At 37.0% G+C, this 18747-nt stretch overlaps 1 long non-coding RNA gene across 1 annotated transcript; it reads left to right on the top strand.

The window, feature by feature from the left end:
- Window positions 1-14330: 14330 nt before the first annotated feature.
- LOC127709501 (uncharacterized) lies at window positions 14331-16278 on the top strand. The gene is made up of 2 exons (XR_007985690.1): window positions 14331-15028; window positions 15739-16278. It is a non-coding gene; the product is annotated as an uncharacterized LOC127709501 (long non-coding RNA).
- Window positions 16279-18747: the final 2469 nt, after the last annotated feature.

Genomic DNA, 18747 nt, shown 5'->3' with positions numbered 1-18747 from the left:
GTTCTACTTAGAACAGTTCTAGGGTAGAACTGTTCTAGGTAGATCTGTTCTAGGACAGTTTAGAACAGTTCTATGACAGATTATTCTGACAGTTCTAATGAGAGGTTAGAATTGATCTCCACTGTACTTTTCCAAGCTGTGACGCCTTCCATAACAAGACACAAAAAAAAAATCATAAATAGAAAAATAGCAAAAAATTTAAAAAAAAATAGATCAAAATAACATTACAAGACGTCATACATTTGTAAGTTATTTGGAATATCTCATCTCCCTGCATTACATGTCTCTTTTTAAGAACCATAATGAAAATGAGACAAGTTCTTATTTAATACCCCTCAATAGTTGCCTTTTTAAATAAAGATTTTGTATTAGCTATTATTAAGATTTACAAAGTTACCGTATTTTTGTTAATTTGGCATGCGGTACATTTTCATTCAACAAGCGGCAGATAACTCAACATGGCCGAGGGAGGTGGAGGAGGTATTTATTAAGTTTATTAATCCATACGATAATATAAGTCCTGCCCTTTTAGTGTTATTTTTGTTGTGTTATTGTCTATTTGTTGTTTAATTGTTATCCTCAATTGCCGAGATACTATATGTGAACTTGGACGATTTTCATTTATACAAAATTTATATATAGCATGCTGTTTTCACAATAAAAGATGGATATTCATTATAATTTTTATGAAAATATTCCTTGTAAAATTACGTTTTTTGAAACATGTTATTAGTTATGCTTTATTTCAAATACAAATCACACTCTTTACGCATAATTTCAATCCCATTGGCATTTTGATGAAATTGTAAAAATGTCAAATAACGTTTCACAACAGTGCTCACCAACTCTTTCCATTTTTTAACAAACTCATATTCAATTTTTAGATATTACTTATTGCATAATTATTTTGATGTATTGTTTGTTTCCATAATAGTAAAATATGAAATAGAAAAAAAAAATATTCTTTGAAAAGTCAAACATTATTGGGTTTTTGCTTTTGTGTTTTATTTTGCTGTGCATGTACACAAAATGATGTACGGATTTTGTGTCATGGATTGATACCCCATATCCATTGTTTGTCTGTTATATGAAGATCCAAGGCATGCATGTCATGTTCGTTGATATAATTTGTGTATACAGACAGAATCGTATTTTAACATGTTTAAGGGCATCCGATACTGTTTCACGTTGAATTGACGATTTATATATATTTTTTAAAATTTGTTGTAGGCCAAGGCGAGTTGTAAAAAAAACAATAATCATCAAATAAAACATAGGTCAGCGTGCTAGTTTTCAAGATCATTGAGGCTGAAAATTGGGTATTTTTGCACTTTTGTAAAAAGGTTTAGTAAAGTTATAAACATTTTAGAGTAGGTATTCTTCATCATGAAATTATAAGATTGGATTCATTTTGAAGCTGTAATAAATAATTTAAACATAAAAGGAAAATAAATCTATATATTAAGAATAATTAGATTATTATTCAAGCCATGCTCGAAACCACGAATAAGACGCTCAAAGTACGAATGCACGACACTGCTGGATGACAATTGCAACGCCTTCCGCTAATGTTTCCTGCAAGGGTATCGGCGACATTTTCCAGGTGTATACATATATAGAGCTTATAAGGAGATACCTTAAAATGATGCTATTGTTTTCGGAAATAAAAACATGTGTATCATAGATACTTTTCTTTTTTTATTCTGTTCATGTTCCAAGAGAGAAAAATAAGGTAAAGTTATTGCGGACTTTTGAATTTCTTTACGGCTTAATTTAAAGACTCACGGCAATTTAGAGCTAGACATTCCGGTACTGTGTACACACATGTGTATTGTTTAAGAACTCTAAGACTAGATGTTTTTTGTTTTGGTTGGTGGGATGCTGTTTCATTGACATACACCCAAAACATCCTTTTATTCACATTTTAATCTTTTTCAAGAATTTCACATTTATTCATAAAGTCAAACGTTAACTCGGGTAAATGATTACAGTTGCACAAATGATTGAATCTAGAAGACGGGAAATGTTACCTTTACTTCCCCCATAACTTGAAATAAAACAGTTAAATGACAGTAAATTATTGGTCAATAAATAATTGTTTACAACATTTTTTTTGTTTGCTAAATCATACAATGTTTATTTTAGGATTAGAAACGAATGACCTTTTTGAGTGCGAGACATGCAAAATACAAGAAATTCTGAAAAGTGCTACATATTGGTGTACAACGTGCGAAGAAGGGTTGTGTCACAACTGCAACATTCATCATAAAGTAAACAAGAAATGATTGTAACAGGATGCTGTTACGAAGTCTCCCAAACGAAGCTCCCATAATTCGTAATTCCCAGGGTCGCCTGACATTGGGCAAAGTCCAGTGAAAATTGGTTTGGTCCAGTAAAGTTATATGCATTAGTGATGCCTGGGGACTAACCCTGTATATCATTCAAATCATCTTGGCATGACAAACCAGAATATATATGGTTTAGGGGTGGGGATCTCGACCATTTACAAGTTACTAGAACATTGGGGGTAGGGGGAACCCCTGGGGCCTAACCCTATACTTTATTCAAATGTTCGAGACATGACGAACAGGAATATATATGGTTTAGGGGTGGGGATCTCGACCATTTACCAGATATTAGAACATTGGCGGTGGGGGAACCCCTGGGGACTGACCATATACTTCATTCAAATGTTCAAGACATGACGAACAGGAATATATATGGTTAAAGGGTGGGGATCTCGACCATGTAAAAGATATTAGATCATTGGGGGTAGGGGGAACCCCTGGGGCCTAACCCTATACTTCATTCAAATGTTCAAGACATGATAACAGGAATATATATGGTTTAGGGGTGGGGATCTCGACCATTTACAAGATATTAGAACTCTCTCAAATGGCAGGGGGTCGGGATGACCCCTAAGGACTAACCCTGTATATCATTCAAACCATCTTAGCATGACAAACCAGAATATATATGGTTTAGGGGTGGGGATCTTGACCACTTACAAGATATAAGAACTTTCTTCAATGGCAGGGGTTGGGGGTGACCCCTGGGGACTAACCCTGTATTTCATTTGATTTGCTTTATAATGACAAACCAGAATATATATGGTTTAGGGGTGGGGATCTCGACCATTTACAAGATATTAGAACTTTCTCAAATGGCAAAGGGTCGGGATGACCCCTTGGGACTAACCCTGTATATCATTCAAACCATCTTAGCATGACAAACCAGAATATATATGGTTTAGGGGTTTGGGATCTTGACCATTTACAAGGTATTAGAACTTTCTTAAATGCCCTGGTGACTAACCCTGTATTTCATTTAATGTGCTTTATCATTTAGAACATTTTCAATTAAAAAGATTGTGTCTATCACAAACGGTTTTCAATTTATAATCATTTGAAAATTTAAAAAAATAAAATCCCGTAGGGTTCTATAGTAAAACCCTCCTTTTTTTCGCCCCTCAAAGTACCCCTTTATAAACCCTATTGCACAAACAAAACCCTGATTGCACCACTAGACATGTTAGTCTAACATATTGTGAAACCCTAAGTTAATCTGACAAGCGGTTTTGGAGAACGGGTGCGGACAAGTTCAAATTTAAAAGTGACGGAAGAGGAAGAGGAAGAAGAACTAGATTTGCCATTGCAAGCAATAGCGGATGTCACCCTTCCCCCATTGCCACTAGATTGCAGCCAGTTTAAAAATTTTAAACAGTGAATGCACATATATACTGATGGCTATACATCTTTCTGTAATTTTTTAGAACATTTAGCGGATTTATAAATTTTACGCATAATTTTTCCTTTTTTGCCTTGTTACCATGGTAACGGCAGCCATTTTGGAAATTCCAACGCCAATTGCCACTTCCACACATGACAGTCAACATTATTGTGAAGTTTCATTAAGTTTGAAGCATTCTGAAATTTTTGAAATTTTTGCTCCTGTATCCATGGTAACATAGTAGTTCCAATGATTGTCAAAATCATTCAAAACCTGTATATAATGGACAACTGTATTGTATAAAAATTTGATGATTTTAAGTTAAAGCATACCAAAATTATTCACCAAACCCTGAAGTTTTTGGAGCATTTTGACCTTTTTGCATTGTTTCCATGGTAACAGCAGCCATTTTGGAAATTCTAACTCCAAATGCCACATCTTCCAATGTTGCTCATCGTTACTGTGAAGTTTCATTAAGTTTGGAGCATTTTGATATTTTTGAAATTTTTGGTAGTTCCAATGATTGCCAAAATCATCCAACACCAGTATATAGTGGGCATCTACATTGTATTAAAATATAATGATTCTAAGTTTAAGCATATCCAAATAGTTCACCAAAACCAAAAACTGGACTTTTTCATATTTGTTCCGTTTCCATGGTAACGGCAGCCATTTTTTATGTTCCTAAGACCTACTGCAACCCGAAATTTTGTGTTCCTCGTTATAGTGAACTATCATTAAGATTGGTTCCATTGGCTCCAAAAAAACTGCCGGACAAAAATCATTGGAAGAATAATAATAATAACAAAGAAACAGAGGAAAAGCAATATGTCACCCGACATTGTCGATCGGGTGACATAATAACTAGATTTGCCATTGCAAGCAATAGCGGATGGCACCCTTCCCCAATTGCCAGGCGAGCGGCATCCATTTAGAAAATCCCAAAGTCAAAGAGTGCATCTACATATGCAAATTATCATTTTTGTAAAGTTTCATTAAGTTTGGAGCATTTTGAAATTTTGGACATTTTTGCTGTTTCCATGGTTACGGCGGCCATTTTGAAAATTCCAACTTCAAAATGCAACTCTGCCCATGCCAGTTACTATTTCTGTAAAGTTTCATCCAGTTTGCAGCATTTTGATATTTTTGGAAATTTTGGACATTTTTGCTGTTTCCATGGTTACAGTTGATAATTCAAAAATTCTAGAAGCAGACATCTCATTACCACATGTCATGTTATATATCAATACAGTTTTATTGACTTTGGTGAAATACTCTTTAAGAAAATGCTGATTTTATGCATTTTCCCTTGGGTCAATGTAAAACTTGCCCCCAGTTTCCATGACAACGGCGGCCATTTTGGACTATCCAAATATTGTCTTGACATCTTAGCATACTGGGTAACATTTTCATAAAGTTTCATCCAGTTGGGTCTTATAACGAAAGAGTTAGAATTTTTTATGTTTTAGCTGTTTCCATGGTAATGGCAGCCATTTTGAAAATTCCAATGTCAAACTGCAAATCAGCACATGCCAGTTAACATTCCTGTGGAGTTTCTTCCAATTTGGAACGCTTTGATTTTTTTCGCATTTTTGCTGTTTCCATGGAAACGGCGGCCATTTTGAACCATTCCATAGCAAGGTGCACAACTTTACATGGGGGTCCTCATTATAGTAGATTTTCATCAACATTGGTCCATTGGATTCCAAGAACTCGCGCGGACAAAATGTGTGGAAGAAAAATAAGAAAAAAAAAGAAACGTAGAATAACAGTATGTCACCCCAACTCCGTTGAGGGTGCCATAATAACTAGAATTGCCATTGCAAGCAATAGCGGATGTCACCCTGGTCTGCCAATTGCCACTTAACAGCAGCCATTTCGAAATTTTCCATCAGTGAATGCAGATTTATGCATGACAACAGATCTATCTGTTTTAATTCAAATGAATTTGGTTCATTTTGATATTTTTTGTATTTTTGCTGTTTCCATGGTAACGGCCGCCATTTTAAAAATTCCAAAGTCAAACTACTGCTGCATATTGTTTTCCCCATAATAATATACCATCATATTACATTTAATGTCTGTAGAACTATTTTAACACTAATGTTCTGGAATGTTCCATGAAAAATTCACCCCCCCCCCTCAAATTATGCCAAGGAGACCCCCCAGTTTAAATAAAAATGTTCCATGTTGAAGTGTGCATGAGTCTCTTAATATCATAGAAGTTTCATATAAATTGGAACACATTTCTATTTTTCACATTTTTGCTGTTTCCATGGCAATGGCAGCCATTTTTTTTTATTCCAGAGTCAGGTGCACAACTACACATGGTGGTTAACATTATGGTATAGTTCCATCACAATTGGTCCATTCAATTCCGAGAACTAAGCTGGACAAAAAGTGTGGAATAAGAATAATAAAAAAACTAGATTTGCCATTGCAAGCAATAGCGGATGGCTACCTCCCCCATTGCCAGGCGAGCGGCAGCCATTTAAAAATTTTTAAAGTCAAAGAGGGCATCTACACATGCAAATTATCATTTTTGTAAAGTTTCATTAAGTTTGGAGCATTTTGAAAGTTTGGACATTTTTGCTGTTTCCATGGTTACGGCGGCCATTTTGAAAATTCCAACTTCAAAATGCAACTCTGCCTATGCCAGTTACCATTTTTGTAAAGTTTCATCCAGTTTGCAGCATTTTGATTTTTTTTGAAATTTTGGACATTTTTGCTATTTCCATGGTTACAGTGGATAATTCCAAAATTCTAAAAGCAGACATCTCATTGCCATATGTCATGTTGTATATCAATACAGTTTCACTGACTTTGGTGAAATACTCTTTAAGAAAATGCTGATTTTATGCATTTTCCCATAGGGGCAATGTAAAACTTGCCCCATGTTTCCATGACAACAGCGGCCATTTTGGAGTATCCAAATATTGTCTTGACATCTTGGCATACTGGATAACATTTTCATAAAGTTTCATCCAGTTGGGTCTTATAACGAAAGAGTTAGAATTTTTTATATTTTAGCTGTTTCCATGGTAACGGCAGCCATTTTGAAAATTCCAAAGTCAAACTGCAAATCAGCACATGCCAGTTAACATTCCTGTGGAGTTTCTTCCAATTTGGAACACTTTGATTTTTTTCGCATTTTTGCTGTTTCCATGGAAACGGCGGCCATTTTGAACCATTCCATAGCAAGGTGCACAACTTTACATGGGGGTCCTCATTATAGTAGAGTTCCATCAACATTGGTCCATTCGATTCCAAGAACTCGCGCGGACAAAATGTGTGGAAGAAAAATAAGAAAAAAAAGAAACGCAGTATGTCACCCAAACTCCGTTGAGGATGCCATAAGAATCGAACAATAACAATATGTCACCCGACCTCCGTCAGGGTGACATAATAATAATAAGAACTGAGCAAAAACAATAAGACTTAATAAGGCATCCAGATCTCACACTACTATTGATGTTGATAAATTTAAGGCTTTAGATCCTTTTGTATCTTCCTTAAAGACTAAATGCGATGTCCATGACATACCACTCGAGTTGTTTTGTCCAAACCATGAAGCTCCATGTTGCTCAAGTTGTGCTGCTATTAGTCATGCCACATGTTTTGGGATAACATCTTTTCAAAAGGTCACAGAAGAAGCTAATAACTCAAATCAAATCGACGACATCAATGCAAAACTTGACAATCTTTTAAGTCAAGTTGATATTATGATAAAAAACCGTATAGATAATAAAACCAAAATTCTTGATCAAGCTGAAAGCCGTAAATCTAAGATAAGAGAGCTCAGAAAAAGCCTAAATTATCATTTAGACATTCTTGAAAAACAACTGCAGTCTAAAAGTGAAAATTTAATAACATTGGAGACAAGTTCAATTGAAAATGTGGTTAAACGTTTGCAGATGAAGAGACATGATATTGACAATTTGAAAAACAATATTTTAAATCTTCAAGATGTTGGTTCAAATGCACATAAATATATTGGTGGAAAAAAGGCAGAAGGAATTATCGGTCAAGAGAATAAATTATTAGCTTCATTGGCAGATAGTTCAGACATGGCTGAGGTCAGTTTAGAATTTATTGTTGACCCCATGATAGAAGAAACCATTATGAAATTAGTTGATATGTCTGTGAAAAAAAAAACTAAACATTTGAAATCAAAAGAAAAGGTTTCTTCATGTCAAACATTTGACACTTCGGTATTTGACAGACATGTTACAATATCATCTATTGTAGTTTTACCATGCGGAGAAGTAATTGTTTCTGATTTATATTCTAGAAATTCCTTAGTAGTATTCAGTCCATGTGGGACAATGAAACAAATCGTTCCACAGATGGATACACCTTTTGGACTTGCATATATTGGTGATGACGAAATTGCTATATCTTTTCCAAAAACAGAGATAATCCTGATTTTCGGAACACAGCATTACACCAAAAGAAGAGAAATAGAAGTGATCGGTCAATGTTGGGGAATAGACTTTGCGAATAATATGCTTCTTGTGGCAATTAGATACAAAGAAATTTTGTTTTTAGATAGATTTGGAAGTATAATTAAGAGGGTTTCCATGTCACAAAACAATCTTACCTATGTGCATTTGTTTATGGACAGATATTATCGTGCAGAATTTGCAGACAGCTCAGTACATTGTTATTCATCTAATGGGAAGAAAATTTGGTGCTTTTCAAAAGCAGATGCACTCGGTACTAGGAATATGTGTAGCGACTCTGAAGGAAATTTATTTGTAGCCTGCCAAGATTCTTGTTATATTGATTTCAAAAGATGGCATTAGCAGTAAAATAGTAGTAGAAACAAGCAAACCTAAAGCTATTTGCTTTGATTCAAAATCATCTGTGCTTTATGTATGCAGTTTAAACGGTGATAACTTATCGACATATAGACTCCTCTTATAATTATTACATTGAGTGTGCTTATTTCGTTCAGCATACCACAAGAACTTGCTGAATAATTTTGCTTGCTATATATTTGCCTCGATAAAATTTTGTGAAAAGAGAATGTTGTTATTTTATTTACACAGGTATTTTTGTCTATTAAAGCCACATTATCCTTCCACTATATAATCCCGCTGAACCATTATGCCAAGACAAGTGTGTTATTTTATATTATATAGAAAGGAGACGGGGGATACCAAAGGTCAAAATTAATAAGTCGTAGGGAAACACCTTCGGAAAAACGAAAAACGACAATAAGACAAACAAACAGTCTACATTGCACTACATAGAAAACTAAAGACTGAGCAACACGAACCCCGCCAAAAAAAACGGGGTTATCTCAGGTGCTCCGGAAAGGTAATCTAATCCTGCTAACCATGTAAAAAGTTCACAAAGGATCAGTTAGTCATTGGCACTTCCTGAAGAAAACTAAAGTTCAAAATTGGAATTAAGATAAAATATTTACCCACAAAACTCTAATTGTCAAGCTATACACACATATATAATCATTAAATACTTGTACACATACACATGTTGTAAGACAGTTCACTCGACTTCAAACTTATTTCATGCTGTATGATCACTGTGTTATGAATAGGTCAGTTTCTCAAATAATTGTTACCATCTCTACTATTACATGTAGTTATAATTAGATTTCCATGTACCTGTATTTAGTCAAGAATCATTGTAATGTGCACATGACAGCCTTGCAGGGTTTCATGGGAACTTGATCATGTTGATGTCATATTCATGTTTCATTGATCTAGGTTAAAATTTCCTGATTAGGTACGTTTTAAGCTCCTCTGGCCAAAGGGCCAAGTGTGCTTTTTTCATCACTTGGCGTCCGTCGTCCGTCGTCGTCCGTCAACGACAACTTTTACAAAAATCTTCTCCTCTGAAACTATTTGGCCTAATTTAACCAAACGTGGCCACAGTCATCGTTGAAATTGGGGTATCTAGTTTTAAAAAAATGTGTCCGATGAGCCCCGCCTGCCAACCAAGGTGGCCGACAAGACTAAAAAATAGAGCATGGGGTAAAATGCAAGTTTTGTCTATTATTTTGAAAACCGTTATAAATAGAGAAAATCTGCAGGGAGCAAAAATGTTCAGAATGTTGAGCTCTACCAATTGTTCATTTACAACAAAATTGTCAGACGACTTCTTATAGGAGTTATTGCACTTAAATGACAAATTTTACCATTTTTTTTTTTCATTTTTGCCTATTATCTTGAAAATTATAATAGATAGAGAAAAACCTTAAATTGAAAAAATCATCAGCAAGACAAGTTTATACAAATAAGCCTACATGGTTGATATCGTCAGTCGACTCCTTATTAGAGTTAATGCCCTTTGATGACGATTTTTTTGCGTTTTTACCTTATATCTTAAAAATTGCAATAGATAGATAGAAACTTAAATAAGCAAAAATGATCAGCAAGACAAGATCTACAATTCAGACAATAGGATGAAAATCGTCCGACGACTCCTTATTGGAGTTATTGCCCTTTAATGACGATTTTTGCCATTTCTTTTCCGTCTTGCCTTGTATGATAAAAATTATTATAGATAAATAGACACTTTAAATCTCAAAAATGATCAGCCAGATCTACTAACAAGTCAAATTTTGTCGATAAAGTTTATAGGAGTGATTGCCCTTAAATGAGGATTTTTTTTACCCTCTTTTGTGTTTTGAGCAAAAACTAAAGAAGATAGAGAGAAACTAAACAGACTAAATGATCAGCATTACAAGATCAACAAAACAGAGAATTTTATCATGAGTTCTATTCTCATCTTCAATGTTGGAGAGTGTCCTTTGTAGAATATGCACATAGACCAACAAGACTCAAGCTAGCGACCAATTCTAGCGACCAATCAAGCTAGCGACCAATTCTAGCGACCACTAAAGAACACAATGAGAATCAACTTGTCTAAGAATCATTATGTGGTATATGAAAAAACCACAACACCACATTATGAAACAACGTTCTGTTAAAAAGAAAATCTATCTACCAGTACGGTATATATATTGTTTTTTAACGTTTAAATGACCAGAAATGTCCATCAAATTAAGGGAGAAGGGACACTACAATACGAATGACGTCTGTAGCTGAATGAACTAACTAGTTTGGTTGCTAAATGTCTGCATCAATATCAATGAGTAAAATATAACGTGCCAGAAAATCGTAAAAGTCAAAACAATTTAATACAATAGAAAAACAAAGGATATAGGGTATCCCTCCATGACACAAAATCAGTAAATGCACAGCGAAAAACACACAAAAAGCTAAGGAACATTCTTTGTTAACGAACTATTTTTATTCCCCTACATTCGAACACATACTATATGTTATCATATATGTATTTATATAAATAAAAGTGCGCCCCTCTCCGGAGTTTATTCTATTGGGAGAGGGACTAGTTGGGAAATAAAGTAATCCATATTTTGACGTCTTCTTTACGTTTTCTCTGTTTTCCAAACTCTAATCCGAGATCGCAAAGATAAATCAATTATTGTAAACAAAATATTAAAAACGGAGCGTATATCCCCCAAGCACATAATGGTTATACAATAGTACTTTGCGGTTTAGAAATCAGAATAAAAAGCTAAAGAGTTTTTTTAATTTGAATAATAAAAAAAAAAAGAGTGTTTGTTTATGATGATTTGCTCGCACAATCGTTTTCAATATTCAGTGAACCGTAAATAATTTAAAAAGTACATATTTTAATGAACATGTATACCTAGTTTCAAGTTAACCAGACTACAACGTCATCTTAGACTAGATTCAACACTAACGTCATCTTAATGCAGTATGAATGGACGGACAAACGGACAAACGAATTAACGAACGAACACAAAAACCAGATAATATTATGGGCTTTACTGTCGTAGGCGGAGCATAGAATAACTATTTAATGTGAGTTCACTTAAACTTGTTCCTTTGTACAATGTATCAGCTTTCAAATAAACGAAATAAGAAAAATATTATGTGCGAAAGAATAACTATATACTGGCTTTCCATACACTCGGCATCCTCAGATATCCTTTATTTTCTAGAAAAGGAACTTTTAATGTCTATTCCCTATACTGAAAATGAAAACATACAAAATAACAAACTGTAAGAGTACATTTCATGCCCACAAACTATATTTTGAATTGAAAGTATACGTGCACTATTTTGTACGGCATGCATCCTTACTTAAAAGAAATGTAAAGATTTTTTTGTTTAAAAAAAAGACCGTACACTTTGAATGTCAACTTTGAACCCCTTCAATTCCCAGAAAGTCCTAACCCCCAAAAAATCATTTCAGTGGGTCCTGCTCTGATTCATTATCTTTCATTTGAGCTATGTCCGGTGTCGAACTTTGCCGTACGGAGCTGGCGAGACTTGCCGAAAGAATGTACGGTGGACACGTAAAAAAAAAAATAATACAAACTTTGAACCCCTTCAATTCCCAGAAGGTCCTAACCCCCAAAGAATCATTTCAGTGGGTCCTGCTCTGATTCATTACCTTTCATTTGAGCTATGTCCGGTGTCGAATTTTGCCGTACGGAGCTGGCGAGACTTGCCGAAAGAATGTACGGTGGACACGTAAAAAAAAAAATAATACAAACTTTGAACCCCTTCAATTCCCAGAAGGTCCTAACCCCCAAAAAATCATTTCAGTGGGTCCTGCTCTGATTCATTACCTTTCATTTGAGCTATGTCCGATGTCGAACTTTGCCGTACGGAGCTGGCGAGACTTCCCGAAAGAATGTACGGTGGACACGTAAAAAAAAAAAATAATACAAACTTTGAACCCCTTCAATTCCCAGAAGGTCCTAACCCCCAAAAAATCCTTTCAGTGGGTCCTGCTCTGATTCATTACCTTTCATTTGAGCTATGTCCGGTGTCGAACTTTGCCGTACGGAGCTGGCGAGACTTGCCGAAAGAATGTACGGTGGACACGTAAAAAAAAAAATAATACAAACTTTGAACCCCTTCAATTCCCAGAAGGTCCTAACCCCCAAAAAATCATTTCAGTGGGTCCTGCTTCTGATTCATTACCTTTCATTTTAGCTATGTCCGGTGTAGAATTTTGCCGTACGGAGCTGGCGAGACTTGCCGAAAGAATGTACGGTGGACACGTAAAAAAAAAAATAATACAAACTTTGAACCCCTTCAATTCCCAGAAGGTCCTAACCCCCAAAAAATCATTTCAGTGGGTCCTGCTCTGATTCATTACCTTTCATTTGAGGTATGTCCGGTGTCGAACTTTGCCGTACGGAGCTGGCGAGACTTGCCGAAAGAATGTACGGTGGACACGTAAAAAAAAAATAATACAAACTTTGAACCCCTTCAATTCCCAGAAGGTCCTAACCCCCCAAAAATCATTTCAGTGGGTCCTGCTCTGATTCATTACCTTTCATTTGAGCTATGTCCGGTGTCGAATTTTGCCGTACGGAGCTGGCGAGACTTGCCGAAAGAATGTACGGTGGACACGTAAAAAAAAAAATATTACAACATTTGAACCCCTTCAATTCCCAGAAGGTCCTAACCCCCACAAAATCATTTCAGTGGGTCCTGCTCTGATTCATTACCTTTCATTTGAGCTATGTCCGGTGTCGAACTTTGCCGTACGGAGCTGGCAAGACTTGCCGAAAGAATGTACGGTGGACAGTTAAAAAAAAAATAATACAAACTTTGAACCCCTTCAATTCCCAGAAGGTCCTAACCCCCAAAAAATCATTTCAGTGGGTCCTGCTCTGATTCATTACCTTTCATTTGAGCTATGTCCGGTGTCGAACTTTGCCGTACGGAGCTGGCGAGACTTGCCGAAAGAATGTACGGTGGACACGTAAAAAAAAAAATAATACAAACTTTGAACCCCTTCAATTCCCAGAAGGTCCTAACCCCCAAAAAATCATTTCAGTGGGTCCTGCTCTGATTCATTACCTTTCATTTGAGCTATGTCCGGTGTCGAACTTTGCCGTACGGAGCTGGCAAGACTTGCCGAAAGAATGTACGGTGGACAGTTAAAAAAAAAAATAATACAAACTTTGAACCCCTTCAATTCCCAGAAGGTCCTAACCCCCAAAAAATCATTTCAGTGGGTCCTGCTCTGATTCATTACCTTTCATTTGAGCTATGTCCGGTGTCGAATTTTGCCGTACGGAGCTGGCGAGACTTGCGGAAAGAATGTACGGTGAAAACGTAAAAAAAACTCTTTCGGTAAGCCTCGCCAGCTTCGTGCGGCAAAGTTCTTTACCAAACATGGCTCAAATGAAACGTAATAAATCAGAGCAGAGCCCACTGAAATATTTTTTTGGGGGTTAGGCCCATTCGGGAATTGTAGGGGTTCAAAGTTGTTGTTAAAAAAAATACGTGTCCACCCTACACTCTTTCGGTAAGCCTCGCTCGCTTCGTACAGCAAAGTTCTTTTCCGGACATGGCTCAAATGAAAGATAATAAATCAGAGCAGAGCCCTTTGAAATAATTCTTGGGGTGTTAGGCCCATTCGGGAATTGAAGGGGTTCAAAGTTGTTGTTAAAAAAAAATACGTGTCCACCCTACACTCTTTCGGAAAGCCTCACCAGCTTCGTACGGCAAAGTTTTTTTTACCGGAAATGGCTCAAATGAAAGGTAATACATCAGAGCAGGACCCACTGAAATGATTTTTTGGGGGTTAGGACCTTCTGGGAATTGAAGGGGTTCAAAGTTTGTATTATTTTTTTTTTTACGTGTCCACCGTACATTCTTTCGGCAAGTCTCGCCAGCTCCGTACGGCAAAGTTCGACACCGGACATAGCTCAAATGAAAGGTAATGAATCAGAGCAGGACCCACTGAAATGATTTTTTGGGGGTTAGGACCTTCTGGGAATTGAAGGGGTTCAAAGTTTGTATTATTTATTTTTTTACGTGTCCACCGTACATTCTTTCGGCAAGTCTCGCCAGCTCCGTACGGCAAAGTTCGACACCGGACATAGCTCAAATGAAAGGTAATGAATCAGAGCAGGACCCACTGAAATGATTTTTTGGGGGTTAGGACCTTCTGGGAATTGAAGGGGTTCAAAGTTTGTATTATTTTTTCTTTTTACGTGTCCACCGTACATTCTTTCGGCAAGTCTCGCCAGCTCCGTACGGCAAAGTTCGACACCGGACATAGCTCAAATGAAAGGTAATGAATCAGAGTAGGACCCACTGAAATGATTTTTTGGGGGTTAGGACCTTCTGGGAATTGAAGGGGTTCAAAGTTTATATTATTTTTTTTTTTACGTGTCCACCGTACATTCTTTCGGCAAGTCTCGCCAGCTCCGTACGGCAAAGTTCGACACCGGACATAGCTCAAATGAAAGGTAATACATCAGAGCAGGACCCACTGAAATGATTTTTTGGGGGTTAGGACCTTCTGGGAATTGAAGGGGTTCAAAGTTTGTATTATTTTTTTTTACGTGTCCACCGTACATTCTTTCGGCAAGTCTCGCCAGCTCCGTACGGCAAAGTTCGACACCGGACATAGCTCAAATGAAAGGTAATGAATCAGAGCAGGACCCACTGAAATGATTTTTTGGGGGTTAGGACCTTCTGGGAATTGAAGGGGTTCAAAGTTTGTATTATTTTTTTTTTTACGTGTCCACCGTACATTCTTTTGGCAAGTCTCGCCAGCTCCGTACGGCAAAGTTCGACACCGGACATAGCTCAAATGAAAGGTAATGAATCAGAGCAGGACCCACTGAAATGATTTTTTGGGGGTTAGGACCTTCTGGGAATTGAAGGGGTTCAAAGTTTGTATTATTTTTTTTTTTACGTGTCCACCGTACATTCTTTCGGCAAGTCTCGCCAGCTCCGTACGGCAAAGTTCGACACCGGACATAGCTCAAATGAAAGGTAATGAATCAGAGCAGGACCCACTGAAATGATTTTTTGGGGGTTAGGACCTTCTGGGATTTGAAGGGGTTCAAAGTTTTTATTTTTTTTTTTTTTACGTGTCCACCGTACATTCTTTCGGCAAGTCTCGCCAGCTCCGTACGGCAAAGTTCGACACCGGAGATAGCTCAAATGAAAGGTAATGAATCAGAGCAGGACCCACTGAAAGGATTTTTTGGGGGTTAGGACCTTCTGGGAATTGAAGGGGTTCAAATTTGTATTCTTTTTTTTTTACGTGTCCACCGTACATTCTTTCGGCAAGTCTCGCCAGCTCCGTACGGCAAAGTTCGACACCGGACATAGCTCAAATGAAAGGTAATGAATCAGAGCAGGACCCACTGAAATTATTTTTTGGGGGTTAGGACCTTCTGGGAATTGAAGGGGTTCAAAGTTTGTATTATTTTTTTTTTTACGTGTCCACCGTACATTCTTTCGGCAAGTCTCGCCAGCTCCGTACGGCAAAGTTCGACACCGGACATAGCTCAAATGAAAGGTAATGAATCAGAGCAGGACCCACTGAAATGATTTTTTGGGGGTTAGGACCTTCTGGGAATTGAAGGGGTTCAAAGTTTGTATTATTTTTTTTTTTACGTGTCCACCGTACATTCTTTCGGCAAGTCTCGCCAGCTCCGTACGGCAAAGTTCGACACCGGACATAGCTCAAATGAAAGGTAATGAATCAGAGCAGGACCCACTGAAATGATTTTTTGGGGGTTAGGACCTTCTGGGAATTGAAGGGGTTCAAAGTTTGTATTATTTTTTTTTTTACGTGTCCACCGTACATTCTTTCGGCAAGTCTCGCCAGCTCCGTACGGCAAAGTTCGACACCGGACATAGCTCAAATATAAGGTAATGAATCAGAGTAGGACCCACTGAAAGGATTTTTTGGGGGTTAGGACCTTCTGGGAATTGAAGGGGTTCAAATTTGTATTCTTTTTTTTTTTACGTGTCCACCGTACATTCTTTCGGCAAGTCTCGCCAGCTCCGTACGGCAAAGTTCGACACCGGACATAGCTCAAATGAAAGGTAATGAATCAGAGCAGGACCCACTGAAATTATTTTTTGGGGGTTAGGACCTTCTGGGAATTGAAGGGGTTCAAAGTTTGTATTATTTTTTTTTTTACGTGTCCACCGTACATTCTTTCGGCAAGTCTCGCCAGCTCCGTACGGCAAAGTTCGATACCGGACATAGCTCAAATGAAAGGTAATGAATAGAGCAGGACCCACTGAAATGATTTTTTGGGGGTTAGGACCTTCTGGGAATTGAAGGGGTTCAAAGTTTGTATTATTTTTTTTTTTACGTGTCCACCGTACATTCTTTCGGCAAGTCTCGCCAGCTCCGTACGGCAAAGTTCGACACCGGACATAGCTCAAATGAAAGGTAATGAATCAGAGCAGGACCCACTGAAAGGATTTTTTGGGGGTTAGGACCTTCTGGGAATTGAAGGGGTTCAAAGTTTGTATTATTTTTTTTTTTTACGTGTCCACCGTACATTCTTTCGGGAAGTCTCGCCAGCTCCGTACGGCAAAGTTCGACATCGGACATAGCTCAAATGAAAGGTAATGAATCAGAGCAGGACCCACTGAAATGATTTTTTGGGGGTTAGGACCTTCTGGGAATTGAAGGGGTTCAAAGTTTGTATTATTTTTTTTTTTACGTGTCCACCGTACATTCTTTCGGCAAGTCTCGCCAGCTCCGTACGGCAAAATTCGACACCGGACATAGCTCAAATGAAAGGTAATGAATCAGAGCAGGACCCACTGAAATGATTCTTTGGGGGTTAGGACCTTCTGGGAATTGAAGGGGTTCAAAGTTTGTATTATTTTTTTTTTTACGTGTCCACCGTACATTCTTTCGGCAAGTCTCGCCAGCTCCGTACGGCAAAGTTCGACACCGGACATAGCTCAAATGAAAGGTAATGAATCAGAGCAGGACCCACTGAAATGATTTTTTGGGGGTTAGGACTTTCTGGGAATTGAAGGGGTTCAAAGTTGACATTCAAAGTGTACGGTCTTTTTTTTAAACAAAAAAATCTTTACATTTCTTTTAAGTAAGGATGCATGCCGTACAAAATAGTGCACGTATACTTTCAATTCAAAATATAGTTTGTGGGCATGAAATGTTGTTATTTTGTATGTTTTCATTTTCAGTATAGGGAATAGACATTAAAAGTTCCTTTTCTAGAAAATAAAGGATATCTGAGGATGCCGAGTGTATGGAAAGCCAGTATATAGTTATTCTTTCGCACATAATATTTTTCTTATTTCGTTTATTTGAAAGCTGATACATTGTACAAAGGAACAAGTTTAAGTGAACTCACATTAAATAGTTATTCTATGCTCCGCCTACGACAGTAAAGCCCATAATATTATCTGGTTTTTGTGTTCGTTCGTTAATTCGTTTGTCCGTTTGTCCGTCCATTCATACTGCATTAAGATGACGTTAGTGTTGAATCTAGTCTAAGATGACGTTGTAGTCTGGTTAACTTGAAACTAGGTACACATGTTCATTAAAATATGTACTTTTTAAATTATTTACGGTTCACTGAATATTGAAAACGATTGTGCGAGCAAATCATCATAAACAAACACTCTTTTTTTTTTTTATTATTCAAATTAAAAAAAACTCTTTAGCTTTTTATTCTGATTTCTAAACCGCAAAGTACTATTGTATAACCATTATGTGCTTGGGGGATATACGCTCCGTTTTTAATATTTTGTTTACAATAATTGATTTATCTTTGCGATCTCGGATTAGAGTTTGGAAAACAGAGAAAACGTAAAGAAGACGTCAAAATATGGATTACTTTATTTCCCAACTAGTCCCTCTCCCAATAGAATAAACTCCGGAGAGGGGCGCACTTTTATTTATATAAATACATATATGATAACATATAGTATGTGTTCGAATGTAGGGGAATAAAAATAGTTCGTTAACAAAGAATGTTCCTTAGCTTTTTGTGTGTTTTTCGCTGTGCATTTACTGATTTTGTGTCATGGAGGGATACCCTATATCCTTTGTTTTTCTATTGTATTAAATTGTTTTGACTTTTACGATTTTCTGGCACGTTATATTTTACTCATTGATATTGATGCAGACATTTAGCAACCAAACTAGTTAGTTCATTCAGCTACAGACGTCATTCGT

This window comes from Mytilus californianus, unplaced genomic scaffold (assembly GCF_021869535.1).
Source record: "Mytilus californianus isolate M0D057914Y unplaced genomic scaffold, xbMytCali1.0.p SCAF_7, whole genome shotgun sequence".
Taxonomy (NCBI): domain Eukaryota; kingdom Metazoa; phylum Mollusca; class Bivalvia; order Mytilida; family Mytilidae; genus Mytilus; species Mytilus californianus.
The sequence above is the reverse complement of the archived record's forward strand: the minus strand, read 5'-3'. Positions and strand labels throughout refer to the sequence as shown.